Source organism: Amia ocellicauda, chromosome 10 (assembly GCF_036373705.1).
Source record: "Amia ocellicauda isolate fAmiCal2 chromosome 10, fAmiCal2.hap1, whole genome shotgun sequence".
In the NCBI taxonomy this organism is placed as follows: Eukaryota; Metazoa; Chordata; class Actinopteri; order Amiiformes; family Amiidae; genus Amia; species Amia ocellicauda.
The window spans coordinates 42,881,216-42,901,354 of NC_089859.1; the positions used below are offsets into that span (position 1 = coordinate 42,881,216).

General features: G+C 42.2%; 4 non-coding genes and 20 pseudogenes across 4 annotated transcripts; all 24 read left to right on the forward strand.

Annotated features, from left to right (window-relative positions):
- The first annotated feature begins 18 nt into the window (after window positions 1-18).
- Window positions 19-137, forward strand: LOC136762091 (uncharacterized; annotated as a pseudogene).
- Window positions 138-347: 210 nt separating this feature from the next.
- On the forward strand, window positions 348-466 carry LOC136761558 (uncharacterized; annotated as a pseudogene).
- A 218-nt stretch (window positions 467-684) lies between these two features.
- Window positions 685-803, forward strand: LOC136762105 (5S ribosomal RNA). The gene has a single exon (XR_010820435.1). It is a non-coding gene; the product is annotated as a 5S ribosomal RNA (ribosomal RNA).
- A 212-nt stretch (window positions 804-1,015) lies between these two features.
- LOC136761935 (uncharacterized) lies at window positions 1,016-1,134 on the forward strand (annotated as a pseudogene).
- Window positions 1,135-1,349: 215 nt separating this feature from the next.
- On the forward strand, window positions 1,350-1,468 carry LOC136761305 (uncharacterized; annotated as a pseudogene).
- A 219-nt stretch (window positions 1,469-1,687) lies between these two features.
- LOC136760874 (uncharacterized) lies at window positions 1,688-1,806 on the forward strand (annotated as a pseudogene).
- Window positions 1,807-2,030: 224 nt separating this feature from the next.
- On the forward strand, window positions 2,031-2,149 carry LOC136762170 (uncharacterized; annotated as a pseudogene).
- Window positions 2,150-2,372: 223 nt separating this feature from the next.
- LOC136760910 (uncharacterized) lies at window positions 2,373-2,491 on the forward strand (annotated as a pseudogene).
- A 210-nt stretch (window positions 2,492-2,701) lies between these two features.
- Window positions 2,702-2,820, forward strand: LOC136761735 (uncharacterized; annotated as a pseudogene).
- A 219-nt stretch (window positions 2,821-3,039) lies between these two features.
- LOC136762092 (uncharacterized) lies at window positions 3,040-3,158 on the forward strand (annotated as a pseudogene).
- A 219-nt stretch (window positions 3,159-3,377) lies between these two features.
- On the forward strand, window positions 3,378-3,496 carry LOC136761934 (uncharacterized; annotated as a pseudogene).
- A 224-nt stretch (window positions 3,497-3,720) lies between these two features.
- On the forward strand, window positions 3,721-3,839 carry LOC136761444 (uncharacterized; annotated as a pseudogene).
- A 220-nt stretch (window positions 3,840-4,059) lies between these two features.
- LOC136761059 (uncharacterized) lies at window positions 4,060-4,178 on the forward strand (annotated as a pseudogene).
- Window positions 4,179-4,388: 210 nt separating this feature from the next.
- Window positions 4,389-4,507, forward strand: LOC136761153 (uncharacterized; annotated as a pseudogene).
- A 209-nt stretch (window positions 4,508-4,716) lies between these two features.
- On the forward strand, window positions 4,717-4,835 carry LOC136762098 (uncharacterized; annotated as a pseudogene).
- A 215-nt stretch (window positions 4,836-5,050) lies between these two features.
- LOC136762030 (uncharacterized) lies at window positions 5,051-5,169 on the forward strand (annotated as a pseudogene).
- Window positions 5,170-5,374: 205 nt separating this feature from the next.
- LOC136762502 (5S ribosomal RNA) lies at window positions 5,375-5,493 on the forward strand. The gene has a single exon (XR_010820699.1). It is a non-coding gene; the product is annotated as a 5S ribosomal RNA (ribosomal RNA).
- Window positions 5,494-5,708: 215 nt separating this feature from the next.
- On the forward strand, window positions 5,709-5,827 carry LOC136761283 (uncharacterized; annotated as a pseudogene).
- Window positions 5,828-6,712: 885 nt separating this feature from the next.
- Window positions 6,713-6,831, forward strand: LOC136761149 (uncharacterized; annotated as a pseudogene).
- Window positions 6,832-7,046: 215 nt separating this feature from the next.
- Window positions 7,047-7,165, forward strand: LOC136761651 (uncharacterized; annotated as a pseudogene).
- A 221-nt stretch (window positions 7,166-7,386) lies between these two features.
- Window positions 7,387-7,505, forward strand: LOC136762651 (5S ribosomal RNA). The gene has a single exon (XR_010820845.1). It is a non-coding gene; the product is annotated as a 5S ribosomal RNA (ribosomal RNA).
- A 213-nt stretch (window positions 7,506-7,718) lies between these two features.
- LOC136761267 (uncharacterized) lies at window positions 7,719-7,837 on the forward strand (annotated as a pseudogene).
- Window positions 7,838-8,051: 214 nt separating this feature from the next.
- LOC136761081 (uncharacterized) lies at window positions 8,052-8,170 on the forward strand (annotated as a pseudogene).
- A 6,489-nt stretch (window positions 8,171-14,659) lies between these two features.
- LOC136762319 (U5 spliceosomal RNA) lies at window positions 14,660-14,774 on the forward strand. The gene has a single exon (XR_010820522.1). It is a non-coding gene; the product is annotated as a U5 spliceosomal RNA (small nuclear RNA).
- The last annotated feature ends 5,365 nt before the right edge of the window (window positions 14,775-20,139 follow it).

The window sequence follows — 20,139 nt, forward strand, 5'->3', positions numbered from 1 at the left end:
ATGCAGCCAGACATCTCGGCTTGCGGCCACACCGTCCTGAACGCGCCCGATCTTGTCAGATCTCGGAAGCTAAACGGGGCAGCACCTGGTCAGTACTTAAATGTGAGACCTCCAGGAAATACCAGGTGCTGCCAGCTTTTTACGTCTCCTGGGGAACTTCATTGTAGCTCTTAATACTCTCTTTCTGTCTGGAGAAGATATAATTGAAGAATTGTACACGTACCCGGCTACTTTCAACACCCTTTGCTGCACTGGTATTTTTCCCTCTATTTTTCTTTTTTTTTTTTGCTGGCAGTTCCGTCAATACCCGCCAGCCTTTAAGAGACATCATGCAGCCAGGCCTCTCGGCTTGCGGCCACACCATCCTGAAAGCGCCCGATCTCGTCAGATCTCGGAAGCTAAACGGGGCAGGACCTGGTCAGTACATGAATGTGAGACCTCCTGGAAATACCTCGTGCTGCAAGCTTTTACGTCTCCTGGGTAACTTTATCGTAGCTCTTAATACTCTCTATCTGTCTGGAGGAAAAATAATTGAAGTATTGTACACGTACCCAGCTACTGTCAACACCCGTTGCTGCACTGATATTTTTCCATCTATTTTTTTTTTTTTTTTTTTTTTTTTTTGCTTGAAGTTCTGTCAATACCCGCCAACCTTTAAGAGACATCATGCAGCCAGGCCTTTCGGCTTGTGGCCACACCGTCCTGAATGCGCCCGATCTCGTCAGATCTCGGAAGCTAAACGGGGCAGGGCCTGGTCAGTACTTGGATGGGAGACCTCCTAGAAATACCAGGTGCTGCAAGCTTTTTACGTCTCCTGGGTAACTTCATCGTAGCTCTTAATACTCTCTTTCTGTCTCCAGGAGATATAATTGAAGAATTGTACACGTACCCGGATACTTTCAACACCCTTTCCTGCACTGATATTTTTCCCTCCATTTTTCTATTTTTTTTTTTTGCTGGAAATTCCGTCAATACCCGCCAGCCTTTAAAAGACATCATGCAGCCAGGTGTCTCGGCTTGCAGCCACACCATCCTGAACTCGCCCGATCTCGTCAGATCTTGGAAGCTAAACGGGGCAGGACCTGGTCGGTACATGAATGTGAGACCTCCTGGAAATACCTGGTGCTGCAAGCTTTTACGTCTCCTGGGTAACTTTATCGTATCTCTTAATACTCTCTATCTGTCTGGAGGAGATATAATTGAAGTATTGTACACGTACCCAGCTACTGTCAACACCCTTTGCTGCACTGATATTTTTCCATCCATTTTTCTTTTTTTTTTTTTTTTTTGCTGGAAGTTCCGTCAATATCCGCCAACCTTTAAGAGACATCATGCAGCCAGGCCTCTCGGCTTGCGGCCACACCGTCCTGAAAGCGCCCGATCTCGTCAGATCTCGGAATTTAAACGGGGCAGGGCCTGGTCAGTACTTTTATGGGTGACCTTCTGGAAATACGAGGTGCTGCAAACTTTTTACGTCTCCTGGGTAACTGCATCGTAGCTCTTAATTCTCTCTTTCTGTCTGGAGGAGATATAATTGAAGAATTGTACACGTACCCGGCTACTTTCAACAGCCTTTGCTGCACTGATATTTTTCCCTCCATTTTTCTTTTTTTTTTTTTTTTTTTTTGCTGGAAGTTCCGTCAATACCCGCCAGCCTTTAAGAGACATCATGCAGCCAGGCCTCTTTGTTTGCGGCCACACCGTCCTGAACGTGCCCGATTTCGTCAGATCTCGGAACCTAAACGGGGCAGGGCCTGGTCTGTATTTGGATGGGAGACCTCCTGGAAATACCAGGTGCTGCAAGCTTTTTACGTCTCCTGGGGAACTTCATCGTAGCTCATAATACTCTCTTTCTGTCTGGAGGAGATATAATTGAAGTATTGTACACGTACCCAGCTACTGTCAACACCCTTTGCTGCACTGATATTTTTCCATCCATCTTTTTATTTTAATTTTTATTTTATTTTTCTGCTGGAAGTTCCGTCAATACCCGCCAACCTTTAAGAGACATCATGCAGCCAGGCGTCTTGGCTTGCGGCCACACCATCCTGAACGCGCCCGATCTTGTCAGATCTCGGAATCTAAACGGGGCAGGACCTGGTCAGTACGTAAATGTGAGACCTCCAGGAAATACCAGGTGCTGCCAGCTTTTTACGTCTCCTGGGGAACTTCATCGTAGCTCTTAATACTCTCTTTCTGTCTGGAGAAGATATAATTGAAGAATTGTACACGTACCCGGCTACTGTCAACACCCTTTGCTGCACTGATATTTTTCCATCCATTTTTCTTTTTTCTTTTTTATTTTTTTTTTTGCTGGAAGTTCTGTCAATACCCGCCAACCTTTAAGAGACATCATGCAGCCAGTTCTTTCGGCTTGTGGACACACCGTCCTGAATGCGCCCGATCTCGTCAGATCTCGGAAGCTAAACAGGGCAGGGCCTGGTCAGTACTTGGATGGGAGACCTCCTAGAAATACCAGGTGCTGCAAGGTTTTTACGTCTCCTGGGTAACTTCATCGTAGCTCTTAATACTCTTTTTCTGTCTCCAGGAGATATAATTGAAGAATTGTACACGTACCCGGCTACTTTCAACACCCTTTGCTGCACTGGTATATTTCCCTCTATTTTTCTTTTTTTTTTTTGCTGGCAGTTCCGTCAATACCCGCCAGCCTTTAAGAGACATCATGCAGCCAGACATCTCGGCTTGCGGCCACACCGTCCTGAACGCGCCCGATCTTGTCAGATCTCGGAAGCTAAACGGGGCAGGACCTGGTCAGTACTTAATTGTGAGACCTCCTGGAAATACCAGGTGCTGCCAGCTTTTTACGTCTCCTGGGGAACTTCATCGTAGCTCTTAATACTCTCTTTCTGTCTGGAGAAGATATAATTGAAGAATTGTACACGTACCCGGCTACTTTCAACACCCTTTACTGCACTGATATTTTTCCCTCCATTTTTCTTTTTTTTTTTTTTTTTTCTTGCTGGAAATTCCGTCAATACCCGCCAGCCTTTAAGAGACATCATGCAGCCAGACATCTCGGCTTGCGGCCACACCGTCCTGAACGCGCCCGATCTTGTCAGATCTCGGAAGCTAAACGGGGCAGCACCTGGTCAGTACTTAAATGTGAGACCTCCAGGAAATACCAGGTGCTGCCAGCTTTTTACGTCTCCTGGGGAACTTCATCGTAGCTCTTAATACTTTCTTTCTGTCTCCAGGAGATATAATTGAAGAATTGTACACGTACTAGGCTACTTTCAACACCCTTTACTGCACTGATATTTTTCCCTCCATTTTTCTTTTTTTTTTTTTTTTTTCTTGCTGGAAATTCCGTCAATACCCGCCAGCCTTTAAGAGACATCATGCAGCCAGACATCTCGGCTTGCGGGCACACCATCCTGAACGCGCCCGATCTCGTCAGATCTCGGAAGCTGAACGGGGCAGGACCTGGTCAGTACATGAATGTGAGACCTCCTGGAAATACCTGGTGCTGCAAGCTTATACGTCTCCTGGGTAACTTTATCGTAGCTCTTAATACTCTCTATCTGTCTGGAGGAGATATAATTGAAGTATTGTACACGTACCCAGCTACTGTCAACATCCTTTGCTGCACTGATATTTTTCCATCCATTTTTCTTTTTTTTTTTTTTTTTTTTTTTTTTTGCTGGAAATTCCGTCAATACCCGCCATCCATTAAGAGACATCATGCAGCCAGGCCTCTCGGCTTGCGGCCACACCGTCCTGAACGCGCCCGATCTCGTCAGATCTCGGAATTTAAACGGGGCAGGGCCTGGTCAGTACTTTTATGGGTGACCTTCTGGAAATACGAGGTGCTGCAAACTTTTTACGTCTCCTGGGTAACTTCATCGTAGCTCTTAATACTTTCTTTCTGTCTGGAGGAGATATAATTGAAGAATTGTACACGTACCCGGCTACTTTCAACAGCCTTTGCTGCACTGATATTTTTCTCTCCATTTTTCTTTTTTTTTTTTTTTTTTTTTTGCTGGAAGTTCCGTCAATACCCACCAGCCTTTAAGAGACATCATGCAGCCAGGTCTCTTGGCTTGCGGCCACATTGTCCTGAACGCGCCTGATCTCGTTAGATCTCGGAAGCTAAACGGGGCAGGGCCTGATCAGTACTTGGATGGGAGACCTCCAGGAAATACCTGGTGCTGCAAGCTTTTTACGTCTCCTGGGAAACTTCATCGTAGCTCTTAATACTCTCTATCTGTCTGGAGGTGTTATAATTGAGGAATTGTACACGTACCCGGCTACTTTCATCAGCCTTTGCTGCACTGGTATTTTTCCCTCTATTTTTTTTTTTTTTTTTTGCTGGCAGTTCCGTCAATACCCGCCAGCCTTTAAGAGACATCATGCAGCCAGGCGTCTCGGCTTGCGGCCACACCATCCTGAACGCGCCCGATCTCGTCAGATCTCGGAAGCTAAACGGGGCAGGATCTGGTCAGTACTTGAATGTGAGACCTCCTGGAAATACCTGGTGCTGCAAGCTTTTACGTCTCCTGGGTAACTTCATCGTAGCTCTTAATACTCTCTTTCTGTCTGGAGGAGATATAATTCAAGTATTGTACACGTACCCGGCTACTTTCAACACCCTTTGCTGCACTGGTATTTCTCCCTCCATTTCTCTTTTTTTTTTTTGCTGGCAGTTCCGTCAATATCCGCTAGCCTTTAAGAGACATCATGCAACCAGGCTTCTCGGCTTGCGTCCACACCGTCCTGAACGCGTCCTATCTCGTAAGATCTCGGAAACTGAGTGGGGCAGGGCCTGGTCAGTACTTGGATGGGAGACCTCCTGGAAATACCAGGTGCTGCAAGCTTTTTACGTCTGCTGGGTAAGTTTATCGTAGCTCTTAATACTCTCTTTCTGTCTGGAGGAGATATAATTGAAGTATTGTACACGTACCCGGCTACTTTCAACACCCATTGCTGCACTGATATTTTTCCCTCCATTTTTCTTTTTTTTTTTTTTTTTACTGGAAGTTCCGTCAATACCTGCCAACCATTAAGACACATCATGCAGCCAGGCCTCTTGGCTTGCGGACACATTGTCCTGAACGCGCCGGATCTCATCAGATCTCGGAAGCTAAACGGGCCAGGGCCTGGTCAGTACTTGAATGTGAGAACTCCTGGAAATACCTTGTGCTGCAAGCTTTTTACGTCTCCTGGGTAACTTTATCGTAGCTCTTCATTCTCTCTATCTGTCTGGAGGAGATATAATTGAAGTATTGTACACGTACCCGGCTACATACAACACCCTTTGCTGCACTGATATGTTTCCCTCCATTTTTTTTTTTTTGCTGGAAGTTCCGTCAATATCCGCCAGCCTTTAAGAGACATCATGCAGCCAGGCGTCTCGGCTTGTGGCCACACCGTCCTGAATGCGCCCGATCTCGTCAGATCTTGGAAGCTAAACGGGGCAGGGCCTGGTCAGTACTTAGATGGGAGACCTCCTGGAAATACCAGGTGCTGCAAGCTTTTTACATCACTTGGGTAATTTCATCGTAGCTCTTAATACTCTCTTTCTGTCTGGAGGAGATATAATTGAAGAATTGTACACGTACCCGGCTACTTTCAACATCCTTTGCTGCACTGATATTTTTCCCTCCATTCTTCTTTTTTCTTTTTTATTTTGCTGGAAGTTCCGTCAATACCCTCCAGCCTTTAAGAGACATCATGCAGCCAGGCCTCTTGCTTGCGACCACACCGTCCTGAGCGCGACCGATCTCATCAGATCCCGGAAGCTAAACGGGGCAGGGCCTGGTTAGTACTTGGATGGGAGACCTCCTAGAAATACCAGGTGCTGCAAGCTTTTTACGTCTCCTGGGTAACTTTATCGTAGCACTTAATACTCTCTTTCTGTCTGGAGGAGATATAATTGAAGAATTGTACACGTACCCGGCTACTTTCAACACCCTTTGCTGCACTGATATTTTTCCATCCATTTTTCTTTTTTTTTTTTTGCTGGAAGTTCCGTCAATACCCGCCAACCTTTAAGAGACATCATGCAGCCAGGCGTCTCGGCTTGCGGACACAAAGTCCTGAACGCGCCCGATCTCGTCAGAAATGGGAAACTAACCGGGCCAGGGCCTGGTCAGTACTTGGATGGGTGACCTCCTGGAAATACCAGGTGCTGCAAGCTTTTTACGTCTCCTGGGTAACTTTATCGTAGCTCTTAATACTCTCTTTCTGTCTGGAGGAGATATAATTGAAGTATTGTACACGTACCCGGCAACTTTCAACACCCTTTGCTGCACTGATATTTTTGCCTCCGTTTTTCTTTTTTTTTTTTTTTTTTTTTTTTTTTTTGCTAGAAGTTCCGTCAATACCCGCCAGCCTTTAAGAGACATCATGCAGCCAGGCCTCTCGGCTTGCGGACACAAAGTCCTGAACGCGCCCGATCTCGTCAGAAATGGGAAACTAAACGGGCCAGGGCCTGGTTAGTACTTGGATGGGTGACCTCCTGGAAATACCAGGTGCTGCCAGCTTTTTACGTCTCCTGGGGAACTTCATCGTAGCTCTTAATACTCTCTTTCTGTCTGGAGGAGATATAATTGAAGAATTGTACACGTACCCGGCTACTTTCAACACCCTTTGCTGCACTGGTATTTTTCGCTCCATTTTTAATTTTTTTGTTTGCTGGCAGTTCCGTCAATACCCGCCAGCCTTTAAGATACATCATGCAGCCAGGCCTCTTGCTTGCGACCACACCGTCCTGAGCGCGACCGATCTCATCAGATCCCGGAAGCTAAACGGGGCAGGGCCTGGTCAGTACTTGGATGGGTGACCTCCTGGAAATACCAGGTGCTGCAAGCTTTTTACGTCTCCTGGGTAACTTCATTGTAGCTCTTAATACTCTCATTCAGTCTGGAGGAGATATAATTGAAGAATTGTACACGTACCCGGCTACTTTCAACATCCTTTGCTGCACTGATATTTTTCCCTCCATTTTTCTTTTTTCTTTTTTATTTTGCTGGAAGTTCCGTCAATACCCTCCAGCCTTTAAGAGACATCATGCAGCCAGGCCTCTTGCTTGCGACCACACCGACCTGAGCGCGACCGATCTCATCAGATCCCGGAAGCTAAACGGGGCAGGGCCTGTTCAGTACTTGGATGGGTGACCTCCTGGAAATACCAGGTGCTGCAAGCGTTTTACGTGTCCTGGGTAACTTCATTGTAGCTCTTAATACTCTCTTTCAGTCTGGATTAGATATAATTGAAGAATTGTACATGTACCCGGCTACTTTCAACACCCTTTCCTGCACTGATATTTTTCCCTCCATTTTTCTATTTTTTTTTTTTTTTTTTTTTGCTGGAAGTTCCGTCAATACCCGCCAGCCTTTAAGAGACATCATGCAGCCAGGCCTCTTGGCTTGCGGCCACACCGTCCTGAACGCGCCCGATCTCATCAGATCTCGGAAGCTAAATGGGGCAGGGCCTAGACAGTACTTGGATGGGTGACCTCCTGCAAATACCAGGTGCTGCAAGCTTTTTACGTCCCCTGGGTAACTTCATCGTAGCTCTTAATACTCTCTTTCTGTCTGGAGGAGATATAATTGAAGAATTGTACACGTACCCGACTACTTTCAACACCCTTTGCTGCACTGATATTTTTCCCTCCATTTTTTTTTTTTTTTTTTTTTTCTGGAAGTTCCGTCAATATCTGCCAGCCTTTAAGAGACATCATGCAACCAGGCATCTCGGCTTGCGGACACACATTCCTGAACGCACCCGATCTCGTCAGATCTCGGAAGCTAAACGGGGCAGGGCCTGGTCAGTACTTGGATGGGAGACCTACTAGAAATACCTGGTGCTGCAAGCTTTTTACGTCTCCTGGGTAACTTCATCGTAGCTCTTAATACTCTCTTTCAGTCTGCAGGAGATATAATTGAAGAATTGTACACGTACCCGGCCACTTTCAACACCCTTTCCTACACTGATATTTTTCCCTCCATTTTTCTTTTTTTTTTTTTTTTGCTGGAAATTCCGTCAATACCCGCCAGCCTTTAAGAGACATCATGCAGCCAGGCATCTCGGCTTGCGGCCACACCGTCCTGAACGTGCCCGATCTCGTCAGACCTTGGAAACTAAACGGGCCAGGGCCTGGTTAGTACTTGGATGGGTGACCTCCAGGAAATACCAGGTGATGCAAGCTTTTTACGTCTCCTGGGTATCTTCATCGTAGCTCTTAATACTCTTTATCTGTCTGGAGGAGATATAATTGAAGTATTGTACACTTTGTCTTAGGGACAGTCTGGCTAGCAGTGACTGAGTGGTTGACAGACGACAAGCAACGGAATGTACGTGCTCTGTGATGTCATAGCAGTCAGCTGAGAGAGGCTCGTGATGTCATCGCTGAGCTGTCTGTCTGTCTGTCTGTCTCTCTCTCTCTCTTTCTCTCTCTCTCTCTCTCTCTCTCTCTTCCTCTCAATTCAATTCATTTGTATTGTCAAAGCAATTGGACATACATACATACATATATATATATATATATATATATATATATACATACATACATACATCCATACATGCTAGAAAGTCATTACTATGTTATCTTAAAGGCTAGCTAAGCAGAACATATATCATTATAGAACAGAGTTCATAGGTCATACCGTTTGACAATGTCTCCAAGGTTCTCATCGTAAATAACAAACAGAAATCAAACTATCTTCTGGGCTGACCTTCTAGCTTGACCGTATCTTTCTTAAGTATACAAGAGAGAAAAACAGGTGTAAGAAAATAATTTCTAATTTTCCTTCTACACATATATACATACATACATACATATGTAGCGTTATGTTGGGTGTATTTGGATAAGAGCATTTGGGCTCTGAGCTGAAGCACTGATCTAAAGAAGACCTCTCCCCCCCCAAAGTTATCAGATTTCCTTAGCTCATCAGCTTGGAACTGGTTTGCATCAAAGTGACAGTTTTGGGGAGGATGGCACCGAGAAGAGGCCAAATAGTTTGGAATTCTGCTATGAGATTTCTGGAGAAAGGGGCCTGTAGGTGATAAAAACTCTTTGAAGTGGATGAGAGCCGAAATCCCGACATAGAGCTACGAACCCAGGCCAACCGGCATTTCCAAAAGATGGCATGGATTGACATCAGTCATAAATAAAGCCTCCCTCCAATAGGACACTGGGGGCTGAAACCGAAATCCAATCTCAAGAACTCAGGGACCAATCACCTACTGATCTGACAGACTATAAGGAACAGCGGACAGTCTTTCTCTCTCTCTTTCTCTCACCTGAACCAGAAACTCGCTGCCACAGCTCAACCTGTAGCTCTGTTGCCAGAACCGGAATCAGAAACCAACCAAGTCTTTGCCGGCAACAGAAGAGTTAAACTGGGAGAAGGAGATTGAGCCGTACGAAGAATTCTTTTAAAGGACTTTATTAAATAAAGAACTTCACAGACCCACCTGATCAGTGGAGTTTTACAGCTGGACAATTGACTAAGTCGACTGAATACGAAAGTGTCAGTCACTTAAATAGCTATTTGAGTTTTAAGAAACTTGACCCTTGGAAGAAACAGGGCCCTGCTTTCCTCAAAGACTTCGTCTTCAAGTAACTACGGTGGAACCATGCTTACAAAGAAGATTTTGTGCACAACCTTGGAGCCTTCAAACCAATGGAAAATCTGTTTGGAAAAGACTCTACATTCGCGAAACCCCAACTTCCAGGTGCATCGACTGAGTGGAAGTTCTTGCACAAAGCCGAACCGGACTGCCTTTGTTCCAAACCACACGGACCTCGTGCCGTGTGCTGTTATCTGAGCCCGAAGCCAGAGAGGCCTCTCTGCGACGAAGTTCACATAAGTTTAACAGTTTGGAGTTTGTGATTCATGACATTTGAGAAATCAATTAGAAATGTTAATCTGTGATTCATAACTCTAGAATGTGTAATATCATTTAGTTTTCTTAAATATAAATGTGAGTTGCATTAAACTGTTTTGTTGATAATTTTAGAAATAAAATCTGTCAACGCCGAGAAATATCTTCTCATTCCTGTTTAACTGTTTAGTCTGAAATTGACACAAGTTAATAGACATTAGATTATTGGTGGCCCTGCCTATCCTTAATCATTGAATAATAATCAGTTAAGGGAAATTGTGGTAACAAATAGGATCTTTCTCGGCACCTAAACGTAAATGAGACTGATATATATATAACGAGAAGTTACCTGACATAAATACTAACCTGCGTAGTTATTTAATGTCTGACTAATAATACTAACGAGAGACTCACCTTCGTCTTACTAACCGGTATTGTAGTCAATGTGTTTATAACCTTTTTTGTTTAACGATTTGTTAAACGGAATGTACGTGCTCTGTGATGTCATAGCAGTAAGCTGAGAGAGGCTCGTCATGTCATCGCTGAGCTGGCTGGCTGGCTCTCTGTGTGTGTGTGTGTGTGTGTGTGTGTGTGTGTGTGTGTGTGTGTGTGTGTGTCTCTGTCTGTCTGTCTGTCTGTCTCTCTCTCTCTCTCTTACTCTCTCTCTCTCCCTCTCAATTCAATTCATTTGTATTGTCAAAGCAATTGGACATGCATACATACATACATACATATATATGGAAAATAAACAATATGTGTACATCTCTTTCTGCATTAGTGGTGCCCTCACAGATGTGCAAGTTACATGACAGACAGACAGACAGACACACACACACTTTCACACACAGACAGACAGACACAGACACACACAGACACACACACACATACTTTGACAGACAGACAGACAGACACACGCATATTATGGGTCTTTGTTGGGTAGTGAAATGGGTAGCATCAGTCGCAGTGTGGGTAATGTCAGGGAGCCAATCATAGTCCCCGTTATTTGCATATTGTGGCATTCTGGGAAAAGCAACTAAACACGTTTAGTCATGTATTTGTCCATAGTTTACACATGAGATGAAAGAGACAGTATGACGTGTTGAGCACCTAGGATTCCTCATGTGTATGTGAGGGGCAGAGGAACCGGATCCCAAGTGTGCGTCCCAGGTGCTATAGGTTTCAAAGCATGCAGGGGAATAGGCACCCCACCCTGACACCTATAGAAGACTGGATAGGGAGATATAAATAGCAATGGGGAGACTCTTGTACTTGGTGTGGCTCTATCCATATAGTGGGGCCAGCAGGTGCAGCAATAGAAGCTCAGCCTGGGGAGACTGGATTTAGCATTTCCTCTCCATTTTGATAACTATCCATAATCATTTCTGCAAAATACTTCTATGATACCTATGTATGTTTTTTACTTGTACTATATTATACTATCAAGTATCAGTGTACACATACAATGTGACCTGTTACATTAATACAGAGGCCACGGAAGGCCAGATCACTAATAGCCACTGTCCCCTGATATTACACTTTTTTACAATCACTTTGGCACTCATTTCAGAACCTTGATGTCATTTTTCAAAACTCTAGACACTAAACTCACACCCGATGATCAAAATGCACATTTTTCAAAACTCTAACACTTTTTTACAATTGCTTGGATACAATACACATCAACCTCAGATCATTTGTTCATTGAACTAAAATGACACAACTTAACATCAAAGTATTACCATTTCAAAATGCAATTCACACATTACATCTGAGATCACTGTCTATTCATTTCATTACAAAGATCTAACTATCAATTGATACAGCTGCTCAAAATGATAAGTGACTGTTGCATTACTCTTAATGCATAATTTTATGGAAACTGACAAACAATATTCCATGTTTCGATCATGAAAGTTTCAGGATAATGAGATCCATTGACATCAATAAACGAGGAGCATGAACCAGTTGGACTACATTATCTATGGATGTAATATTTCATCATCATTCATCATCATGTAGCACTTTTCCACACCATGTTTGCAGTGTGGAAGGAAAGTTAGAAATTTTTTCTCTAATACCTGTTTTTCTCTCTTGTATACTTAAGAAAGATAAGGTCAAGCTAGAAGGTCAGGCCAGAAGGTAGTTTGATTTCTGTTTGTTATTTACGATGAGAATCTTGGAGACAATGTCAAACAGTATGATTGAAGTGCCTGCTCCCTAATCCATGTGTTGATCTATGAACTCTGTCCTATAATGATATGAATTCTGCTTAGCTAACTTTTAAGATAACATAGTAATGACTTTCTGATTATAACCAGCTCTTTGATTTTTGTGTATAAAAGCTCTGACTGTTAAAATGAAGGCAGAGCGACTTTGGGATCTACTTGAGTCACTGTTCCTCTCCACGCTGCATGTATTAAAGGCATTGCAACTAACGCTCCAACCTGGTTGAAGATGATTGTTCTTCCACATCAGATTTGACATTACTGTATGTATGCAGGCCCTTGTAATTGCTTTTCCAATACTGCCAACTGGTTATTGATGATTGATTTCACATTGTGGTACGAGTATCGAGTGAAATGAGTGCTATCCACCCCAGCAACACAGTGATAACATGGAGCCGGCAAGTCATCCAGGTCACAATAGAGGTCAAGCAGTGGGAGGAGGAAGACGTGGTGGTCAAAGGAATGGAAGGGGACATGCACCCCTTCTGAGAGGTGGTCGTGGGCCTCGTCATAGAGGAGGGCTTAGGCCTCACCAGAGAGGCAGCCATGGGCCTCATTTGAGAGGTGTTGGGGGAACGTGGTAGAGGACAAGGCCACGGACCAGACAGCGGCAGCAACAGCAAATAGTGTCCAGTGAAATCCGAGAAATAGTTGTAGAGCATGTTGTAAATCATGGCATGACCATGACTGAGGCAGCTACAATGATTCAATCAAACCTCAGAATCAACTCAGGATCAACTGTAGCCTCAATCATCAGAAATTTCCGTACTGAGAAGCGGCAAGTCTTCAGCATGCACTAAACATTAGGCTACTCTCAATTGTCAAATGACTGTATACTGCATACCAATGTGTAGCACAGAGTATAGTGTGCCTTTTGAAAGAAATGCAGACAGAGTGAAGCAGCTGATGACTGAGTATGTTCAGGTATGTTCAGTTTCAAGATGCCTCTTGTGAAAAATGGTTGTGAGAACCTGAACCTGAACACAGGGCTGATGGAAATTCAGAAGTACAGTAATCAATCCTTTGTTTTACACTAAGCCAGGTGAGGAACACTGCAGTTGACATTTTACTGTAGTTTTGTTCTTTTTTGTAGCTAATTATTGTTGCATGGCTTCAAAGAAACCTATGGTGTGATTTGATTGTATTGCATCAATACATTTCAGATTTTGTTCAATGATTCCACTGTGTCTGTAGTATTCTCTCTACTAGTCCTTTTACAGTGATGTATTTATGTGTAGTACCATAATGAAACATGTATCACATATTTTGTACTACAATATTTAATGATTGTACGAACAACTACACAGTGAAATTATCGGTATCTTCTGTGTGGGTGATCTAAATAAATGTTACTATGGTATTTCATGATAAATGAATTATTTGAACCAACAAGTCTGCAAGTGCAAGGTTTCTTTAAAGATATGAATGCACAATGCAATGTTTTGAACATTGGACAGCCTGTGTTACAAGTGATGACCGTTTTGAGTTTTGTGTCTAGAGTTTTGAAAAATGACATCAAGGTTCTGAAATTAGTGACAAAGTGATTGTAAAAAACTGTATATTCATCCTATTTAATGTGCTCTTTTAAAATGTACTTTTCTTTTTTATGTTGCCATTTCTGTTCTACCAATGTTTCAGTTGTTAGCCAAAGATTGACAGAGTACATCTCATACACACAGGCCAGACAGCAAGGATTTCTTTTTGAAATTCAATTACAAATGCTGCATGAACTCATCAATACGATTAGAGCTCCTGAAAGCAATATAACTAACTCACTCTACAGCATCTCATTAGCAGTGAAAAGAAACCAAGAAAGTTGGGACAGTCGACTGTTTACCACTATGTAACATCACCTTTTCTTTTAATAACACTTATTAAGCACTTGGGTACTGAAGACACCACTTGGTTAAGTTTAGCAAGTGGGATTTCCCCCCATTCATCCATTATGCATTTCCTCAGCTGCGCAACTGCACAGGGCCTTCGTTGTCTTAATTTGCACTTCATAGTGCGCCACACATTCTCAATTCGGAGACAGGTCAGGACTGCAGGCAGGCCATGCTAGCACCCGCACTCTCTGCCTACGCAACCATGCGCTTGTAATCTGGGCAGAATGTGGTTTGGCGTTATCCTGCTGAAAAATGCAGGGATGTCCCTGGAAAAGACGATGTCTGGATGGCAGCATATGTTGCTCCAAAATGTGTACATCTCTTTCTGCAAAAATGGTGCCCTCACAGATGTGCGAGTTACATGACAGACAGACACTCATACACACTGTCACACCCACACACACACACACACTTTCACAGACAGACACACGCACACACACTCACTTTCACACAGAGACAGACACACAAACACAGAGACAGACACACACACACTCACTTTCACACAGAGACACACAAACACATACACTTTCACACAGACACACACACACATACATACATACATACATACATACATATATAAGGAAAAGAAACAATACATTTAAAAATCACAAAAAGATGTAATAAAGTACAGAAAATCTAAATGTAATAAAATGTGATCTTTAATACACACAAATATGTATGGCTGGTCGGATGCGTCTTGGACTCGGGTTCCTCTTCATTACGTATAATGCTTTTGCCTTTTGCTATAGCTTTCCGTGGAGGGGATCGTGGGTGAGTTTGTACCATTCTTGGGAGGCTCTGCCTTGTTGGGGCGGAGCTGTGATCCAGGTGAACAGCAGATCGGACATAGGTGGGCATGTGGGCGGAGGAGGAAGGCCGGTCAAGCAAATAAGCTTGCTAAGGTACGCAGCAGCAGCAAGCAACCCCACCATCCAGTCAGCCAGCCAGTCTGGCTGGCAGTGACTGAGTGGTTGACAGACGGCAAGCAACGGAATGTACGTGCTCTGTGATGTCATAGGAGTCACCTGAGAGAGATGTTTGTGATGTCATCGCTGAGCTGGCTGGCTCTGTGTGTCTTGCTGGCTGTGTGTGTGTGTGTGAGAGAGAGAGAGACTTTTTGACTTTTATCAGACTTCATTGCCTGTTTGCAACACGCAATAATTCATACAAAAGAAAATAAATAAATAAATAAAAAATAGTGTTCCCCTTTGTTTGTCTCCCCCCAACAAGCATTAACTCCGCCACTGATCTGTACACTTTTAAAGAAAGCAACCCAATACACACAACAAAACAACCATCAAATACTAAACCCTATAAATGAATTACATAATAAAAACCAACTCCCCGTCATACAATTCACAAAGGGCATCATTAATACACCAGACTTGTTCAAAACTCTCCAAATCATTCATCAGCCTGTAATAGTTAAACTCTAGTCTGACTCTGCACTTGACCAGCATGGCAAACACTCTCACTGCATCCTCACTGCCCTCCCCACACACTCTGTTCTTCCTAGTCTTATAGACGGCCATTTTAGCCTGGCCCAGCAAGAAGTTTACCAGCTGGTCCACATGTTTGGTCTTTCTGGTGTATCGCGCCCCTAAAATAAAAACCTTTGTGTTAAAAATCAGGTTAAGATCAGTAAAAAGACGAGTTAAAAGACTAAAAATGGGTGACAACCGAGAGCAAGTGCTGAAACAGTGAAACACGGTCTCTCTCTGAGCACAGAATGGGCAGGCGTCGGACACAGCAGGGTTAAGAACAGTAATAAAAGAATTGACAGCAATAATGGTGTGTAACACCCTCCACTGCAGATTGCCAGCTCTCTTATTGAGGGGGGCTTGTACAGGCTTCTCCAGGCGGGCGCAGTGTCTTCCCCCAGCCCCAGCCTGTAAAGTAATTTTAGGAATCACAAAGAAACAGTTGAAAGTGCTAAATAAGTATTTTGATGCACCATATTAATTTAGGAAATTTACATGTTGTTTTTCATCAGCTTCTGTATCTGATGGCTCCACATCACTGGCTGGATTGACAGCAACGACACTCTAAAAAAAGAAGTGTTAAGTTTGAGCATTCAGGACTTGTTTTGAAGATCCTGAATATCACTGGTCCACAATTTATCTGTGAAACTATGGGTTAATCTCCATATACAAAATACTTTTCACACACACTTTAAATTTACAACTAAATTTACATGTTGATGTCTTTCGTCAGCTTCTGTATTTGATGGCTCAATATAACTGGTTGCATTAACAGCAACGGCACACTACAAGAAAATAACATTATATTTAAACATTCAGGACTGGTTTAGCATCACCTCGAATATCCCTAGCCCTTGAGGTCGATTGTTATTGTGGTCTTCAAGACCAGTGCTTCTCAACCTTAGTCCTGGAGGAGGCCCACTGTCTGCTGATTTTCATTACAACAACATTGTAGGTTATATCAGTGACTGTGGTCCTAAAGTACCCCTATGCCTGCTGTTTTTTTTCCAGTTGAGCTCTTAATTACCTAATTGGCTTAACTGAAGCCATTTAACCCTTTTCCCAGGTCTTTGGTTGTTGATGAGTTACAAAGAGCTGGATTGTGGCCCGCCATGACTGGAAGTGAAGAACACTCACTCTAGGCCTTTAACTTAATGTTCATATGTAGGGGCCTATCCATCTGATTTGTTTTTGCACATTTATTAACAGAAAAATTGATGGTACGTGAAATCATCTGAGCTGAAAAATATAATGTTCCACCAATAATAAAATAAATGTATTAATTAAAATTATAGAGATAATAGAATGTTCACAGATTATTAGTTCAGAAAATAAAATGTTTTTTTATATCTTAAATAGAATTAACACTCAAATCAGTTGTAGGGTAAACAAGGTCTATTTTTTGGATTGATTTTATAATTATACATGTATGGCTGCATGAAGCTTACCTGAGAATCTGATATTTTAGTAACTTTGTTGCTTCTTGTTGGGTAGTCCACGTTTGCCGCCGTTCTTTTTCTGTAAATGTAAATCAAAAGGCAATAATTACATACTGTAATTAAAATACAAAAAGTATAAACATTGTATTATTATTTTTGTATCCTGTTTCTCCATCTCGATGCTGTTCTTTTTGGAATTGCATATCTAGGTTTACTTAAATACTGTTTATAAGATTGTAAAGTCATCATCCAAATTTCTTCATTTGCCAAACTTTATGTAGTGCGCTTGCAGTTTCAGAAGAAGAAAAAAAACTGTAACAGATGGGATATGTAGTACTTTATACTCGAGTGGTCTATGCGATTACACCCTGTTGGTGTTATTAAGAACGCCAAGTACCAGAATGCAGAGCGGGACTGTTTTTTGTGCCGTGACTTGTCGGGGAAAAAAGGCGCAGAAAAAACGGACGAGAAGGTGAAGGTAGTATGGCGGTGATGCACGCGTTGGTGAAGTGGGAAAGCGGGGTCGACAAAGACTCTTACAGCGTGATTCCCACTGCTTGCTTTCGCAATTTTGATTTATTCAGCATTGCTGATGATGACGAAGAGACGACTCGAAACTTCAGAGCAGAGTGGAGAGACACGAACAAACCTCCAAAAGGTGGATGGCCTGTCCATGAAGCGCAGATCATTATGACTGGTAACAATGTTTATTTAAAAAAAAAAAACATTAAAGTCTTTACATGCTATTTGATATATACAATCACAGTATATTTGAAATGAATGTTTAAGTTATTAATGTGTTGTACGTCTAACATACTCTTATAACATGGTAGGTGGTGGTGAGGGCGCTAAAAACTCGTCATACTTGACTGGCATTTGTAAGAACGATTTATTGTGTGTTGTGCTTTACAATAAAATCCCCCAAATCACAAAATAAATTAAACCAGATATAATTTAACTTCAGTTTTGATTCAGTGTTGGCTGTTCATCTTAATTTGTATGGTCAAAGCACAGTATTTTTATGACAAATAAATATAATCCCCAAATATCTGTGGACATAATGCAGGGTTTTATTTATTTTATTTTTATTTTAGGAAAAGAAGGCGAACTAAGAAGAAAACTTAATGACCTAACAAAAATGCCCTGTCCTAAAATGAAGAGAGTACCTAAACCAAACAAAAAACTTCAAATTTCAGATGATAGTGACCTTGATGAACCACAGTTACCGGTGAGATAATTACTGCAAATATTAAATAAATGTATTGCAGGATTGTTTTTTTTTTATCATATTCATATATATATATATATATATATTTTCATTTTAAACTCTTTTCCTCTCTGAATACAGCACAAAATAAGAAAGAAAACCGATGGAGCTTCAAGAATTAGATCCCGTCATATTCTACAGACATTTAAAGAGTCCAGTGAAGTTGAGCTACAGCAAAACGTTAAGCAGCTCGAAAAGGAAAACACAAGACTTAAAAATGAAAACCAATGTCTTCGAAACCGTATGGTTGATGGTAAGTTTTTTTATTTATAGCAAATAATTCCTTACCTTGATAAATGTTATTCTTCAGTAATTTAGATTCCAGAGTAATGTATTATAGTTGATCATACTGAAGTAATCTAGAACCACAATACAGACTCTTAATGTGCACTGTCTAATAGTTTAATAATACTGATTATTAAATAAAGTTTTTCAACATAACTTCATAATCCTACATTAATGACTATATGCATTACATTAGACCTGGAAATTCTTGTATTTTATCTTTTTTATTTTTTTTGTAGCTAATGTTAATGACCCACAAAAAGGTCAGTTTGTCAATAACATAGAGCAAGTCTCTCAAGTATAATTGCAGGCATTGATGGTTTTGTTTTCACTTTGCATTAAATATATTACTAGAAATGATTATCATGTAATACTAAGGTTTTTTTCTCCAGAGATTCCAGACCTTTTGGACAATCTGAAAAAAATTGTAACAAAAGCCACATTTATCAGCAATGAAGACAAAAGTGTGTCACCATCAAGTGGTTCTGACAGCCCCACAGCAAATTGTTCTGAATCTGACAAAGAATCACCAAAACAGGTATAACACTCTTGGTCTACAATATTACAAAGACAAGGTAAAAATATATATATTGAAAACAAATATTGGTTGTAAACAATCTAATGATGCTACATTATCAGTTATATTCATAGTTATAGTTGATAATAAGAATGTAATTGAATTATGGGTGTCACAGATTCACTGACTTTATTATGTCTGTAAATTAATAAACTTAGAATTGAGACATACTGTGGTCTTTAATAACACATTTCTGTAACAAAATCACAGCCTTACTGATAATGTATTCCACTTAACATAATATAAGAATAGTTTGGGGATAAACTTGTTTTTTATTTACCATTGTCTTTTAGGTGGAAATATTCCCAGGCACTGGAGTTTACATTGACAAACTGTCCTGGATCCTTGCAGAGAGGTGCAGCACGAATACGTCATATGCAAGAACCCTGACGGTTGCTGTCTTTGACTTTCCAACATTACTAAAGAGCAATCTTCGTGGTGGTGGCAGCAAGAGAGATCCAACTTCGGAGACATTAAGATCCTCATTGATGTTATTGAGGATCATATACAGCTGCCTTCGGAAGGACACGACGTGTTTCAGTTGCGGGGCTTTGCAGCCCAGCGGGACCCTCTTAATGCCGGACATCAGCTGCCCGAGCCGGTGCGGATGAACGGAGGGACGTTAGACAGCGTTACCTTCCGGGCAGGAGCAGCGAGCGGCAACACCGGGGTGAAAGTGTCGTCTAACACTGTGCCATTAGCCACTAGCTGATTGAGCAGATCAGTGGTTTTTAAGAAGATAACAATGGCAGCAGACTTGATATTTTCACACCCTGCTACCTCCCCAACCGCTAACACACACTGCTCTAGGGGGCAGAACTGCACCGGAGCGATCTTGACTCCATGGCGTCGGGTCAGTTTTTCAAAAGACGCATTCAGGGGGTCCGACCCCCCGACCCGGGAAGAACTACCGGTACTCCCCCCTCCCCTCCCCTGTTCCCCCACAATAAGAAAAGCACTGAAAACAGAAGACAAAATAAACAAACTGAAAAAAGTAAAGCAACAAAAAAACACAGCCAAAGGACAGAGCTCTCAGCAGCACTCCCGCTCACTGCAGACCCCTCCCACACACTCCCAGCTGAGAGAGAGAGAGAGAGAGAGAGAGAGAGTTAGTGTCTGTCTGTCTCTCT